Source organism: Pseudophryne corroboree, chromosome 3, assembly GCF_028390025.1.
Source record: "Pseudophryne corroboree isolate aPseCor3 chromosome 3, aPseCor3.hap2, whole genome shotgun sequence".
In the NCBI taxonomy this organism is placed as follows: Eukaryota; Metazoa; Chordata; class Amphibia; order Anura; family Myobatrachidae; genus Pseudophryne; species Pseudophryne corroboree.
The window spans coordinates 609,888,453-609,892,831 of NC_086446.1; positions in this window are offsets into that span (position 1 = coordinate 609,888,453).

Genomic DNA, 4,379 nt, shown 5'->3' on the forward strand with positions numbered 1-4,379 from the left:
CAAAACGGGAAGCATGGGCCCAATGCATGAGCTTCTTCCTTAACACCGGCTTCACAAAACTTTTCCCTGGTGGGGCGTAGAGTCCATCCCTACCGTGGAGAATGCCAACGGATTAATAATAGGATGCTTGTCTGAAGACTCTGACTCGTTTTCTTGCTCCCAAGAGCGGGAAAGGGCATCGGCCTTGCGATTCTGAGAGCCCGGACAGAACTGGAGTTTAAAGTCGAACCTGGAAAAGAAAAGTGCCCATCTGGCCTGACGAGGGTTAAGACATTGTGCGCCTTTCAGGTATAAAAGATTCTTGTGGTCGGTAAGTATCGTGATTGAATGAGAAGCTCCCTCCAACAGATATCTCCACTCCTCTAGAGCGAGCTTGATGGCTAGCAACTCCTGGTCACCAATGGCATAGTTGCGCTCAGCTGGGGAGAACTTCTGGGAGAAGAAACTGCCAGGATGTAGATGGCCATCTTTAGCCCTCTGGGATAACACCGCTCCTACTCCAACGGAGGAGGCATCCACCTCTAAGATGAAAGGAGAGTCGGTGTCAGGCTGTTTCAGAACTGGTGCAGAGATGAAACGTTGTTTTAGAAGATGAAAAGCTTGCGTAGCTTCTTCAGACCACTTGGACGGGTTAGCACCCTTCTTGGTTAATGCAGTGATAGGCGCCACAATGGTGGAAAAGTCTTGTATAAACTTTCTGTAATAATTGGCGAACCCTAAGAACCTCTGGACCCCTTTGAGGGTTAAGGGTATCGGCCAATTCTGGATTGCTTGTAGTTTCTCAGGATCCATCTCTAGTCCGGAACCGGACACAATGTAACCTAGGAACGGAATGGATTTAACTTCAAAGACACATTTCTCCAATTTGCAATAGAGATGATTGACACGGAGACGGGACAGAACCTCCTTTACCCAGAAACGATGTTCCTCTAGATTATTGGCAAAGATGAGGATATCATCTAGATAAACCACGACATGGCGGTATAAGATGTCTCTGAAGATCTCATTCACGAAATGCTGGAAGACAGCTGGAGCGTTGCTCAATCCGAAGGGCATGACGAGGTACTCATAATGTCCATCACGGGTGTTAAAAGCGGTCTTCCACTCGTCGCCCTCACGGATCCGGATGAGATTGTAGGCACCCCTCAAATCCAACTTTGTAAAGATGGTTACTCCGCTGACTCTATCGAAGAGCTCTGTAATCAAAGGTAAAGGATACCGGTTCTTGACGGTAATGTCGTTCAGACCTCTGTAATCGATGCACGGTCGCAGACCACCGTCCTTCTTCTTAACGAAGAAGAAGCCTGCGCCAGCTGGAGAAGAAGAAGGTCGGATAAAACCTTTCGCCAGGTTCTCTTTGATGTACTCCTCCATGGAGTGCGTCTCAGGCAGAGACAACGGGTAAGTTCGGCCTCGAGGTGGAACCTTCCCTGGAATGAGATCAATTGGGCAGTCCCATTCTCTATGAGGAGGAAGGATATCAGCAGAAGCCTTACTGAACACGTCCGTGTAGTCTTGATATGGAGGAGGTGGAACATCAGACGACCTGGGGAAAGAAGAACAAACAGGAAGCACTTTGGATAAACAAGTCTTAGCACAGGAGGGACCCCATGCTAGTATTTGCGTAGTCGTCCAGTCAATCGACGGATTGTGGAGACGGAGCCATGGAAGGCCCAAAACCACTGGATGTGTGGCTCTTGGAATCACTAGGAAGGAAATAAATTCTGCATGAAGAACTCCCACTCTCAGACGAACTGGTAGAGTCCTTAGAGAAATAACTGCGTCGAAAATCTTGCTGCCATCTACTGCAGTTAAGGAGATGGACGAAGGAAGTCTCTCGGTGGGTAGGGACCACCGTTTAACATAAGCTTCGGTTATGAAATTCCCAGCTGCTCCGGAATCAAGGAGGGCAATGACGTTCCTGTAACGTTGAGCAATTTGGAGCGAGACTGGGAGATTACAATCATGAGGAGATGGAGAGGAGATCATTACTCCTAGCCGGCCCTCTCCTTGGCGAGCTAGGATTTGGAGTTTCCCGGACGTTTGGGACAAGCATTGATAATGTGAGACGGAGCTGCACAATAGAGACAGAGAGACGTCTTCGGCACTCAGCGGGAGATAGACGGGAACGGCCAATTTGCATGGACTCATCCTTGGATGGAGACGGTTGACGAAGAGGAGGAGCAGAAGATTTTGGAGCAGACGATCTTCCTCGCTCGGTTGCTCTCTCACTGAAACGTAGATCAATCTTTGTGCAAAGAGAAATTAGCTCATCCAACTTAGAAGGCAAGTCTCTGGTAGCTAACTCATCCTTGATGCGTTCTGATAAGCCATGCCAGAATGCAGCATACAGGGCCTCGTCGTTCCATGCCAGTTCGGATGCCAGGATTTTGAACTGTATGAGATACTGTCCCACAGTACGTGTTCCCTGGCGTAAACGGAGAATCTCAGATGAAGCAGAGGTTACCCGGCCTGGCTCGTCGAAGATGCGCCTGAATGTTGCCACAAAGTCCGTATAAGAGGACAGCAGGGGATCAGACTTCTCCCATAAAGGTGATGCCCAGTCAAGGGCTGAGCCGCTGAGAAGGGAAATGATATAGGCAATTCTAGTACGGTCGCTGGGAAAATTGCCAGGCTGAAGCTCAAAGTGGATTTCGCATTGGTTAAGAAATCCCCTGCAGAACCTTGGAGATCCGTCAAACTTTGCTGGCGTTGGGAGATGAAGACGTGGAATGGAAATGGGTAAGGAGGGTGGGGTTACAACTGGTGTCACTGTAGTGGACGCACCGGACGTGCCAGGTCCACGAAGGGTCGTTTGAATCCCATCCAGCCGCGTAGAGAGATCCTGGAGACAGCGGATGATGTGGCCTTGTGCAGCCTCCTGATGTTCGAGTCTGGCTGCCAGTTCTTGCATCGGCCTAGCCGCTTGATCCTGGTCTCCGGCTGGATTCATATGGTCAGTGCTTACTGTCACAACTGAGGGTTTTGGCTGACAGGAGAAAGCCTCAGTTGTAGGGGCTGAGAGGAACTTAACCCGGGGAGGTTTAATCAGACCCCTGGACATGTAAGTGTTAAAAGGAAACCCGAAGGTGTGACCATGACAACCAGGTAAAAGTCAAAATAAAAGTTTATTAACAGACTCCGTGTAAACAAACAGCATTCAAGGTAAATAATGGCAATGATAAATAATATGATTCCTGGAGCACTCTGACCATGAAATGGTTACACAGGACACTGGTAGGTAAGAACAGCTGTTACAGTCCTTAGATGGAATAACCTTACCAGGCCTGGCTGTAGTAGTGAAGATATCCAAGGAACATGCCAGTAGATGGAACAGATGAAGCTGGTAACTTGAATCAGCTGTTGTAATTGCTGGATAGAACCAGCCAGGTGGTAAGACACGGAGTGGATGCGGAATGGAATCAGCCAGATGATAAAGTCACTGAATGAATGCTGGGTGGAACCAGCCAGGTGATGAAACACGGAGTGAATATAATAAGATGCTAGGGAGCGTGGAAACAGAGGAGTTGAAGGATGATTACCGGTGGTAGTGGATACTGCTGGAAGCAGATGAAATAGCTGAAAACTGGATCAGCCACGGAGGACTGCAGAGTCAGGCTGCACCGCAGGATGGTAGGCAGGTGCGGGTCTCTTTAGTGGATGCTGGAGACAGGAGCTGGAACCTGGAAACACAACCACAGGAGAGAGACTGGAACAAGATATGACAAACAAAGCACTGACCATTTCCTGGCCCAGGCACAGGATACTTATACCTGCAGCAATGCAGGCATTGGCTGGGCAATTATACAGATTTCCAGAGGCAGTGGATTGGAGGAACTGAGACATGTGATTAGATCCAACATGGCTGCGCCCATGTTAGAACTTGGAAGGAAAACTGGCTTGGGAAACCATGTGGAAACATAACTGTAATGGCGGTGCTGGCCACAGAGGACAGGAGACGCCAGACTGACAAATGTATGCTGACCCTCGTGGATGACAACGGAGGCCGCGGGAGGCATGGAACACCACACTGACAACCTGCACCTATAACACAGGAGCGGCGGCAGAGGCCGCGGAGAACGGGAGACGCCATGCAGGATTCAAACATGGTGCTGCTATGACAGCGTCTCAGTGTGACAGGAGGGATATGCAGTATGTGGACACAGATGAGATCCGGCCTTGGAACGCTGAGCGAGCCTCAGGAGACATCTGAAAGGCAGGTAATGGCGTCCAGATACCCGGATCGTGACAGGATCTTGTTGACAGTCTCTTAAAGAATATATTTAAGACTATGAATTTATAAGCAGACGGATAAAGGAGATGATGATAAAGATGTTCTCCGGTTCATAAAGCATTGAAGGAAGTAGTGTCTAAGGAGT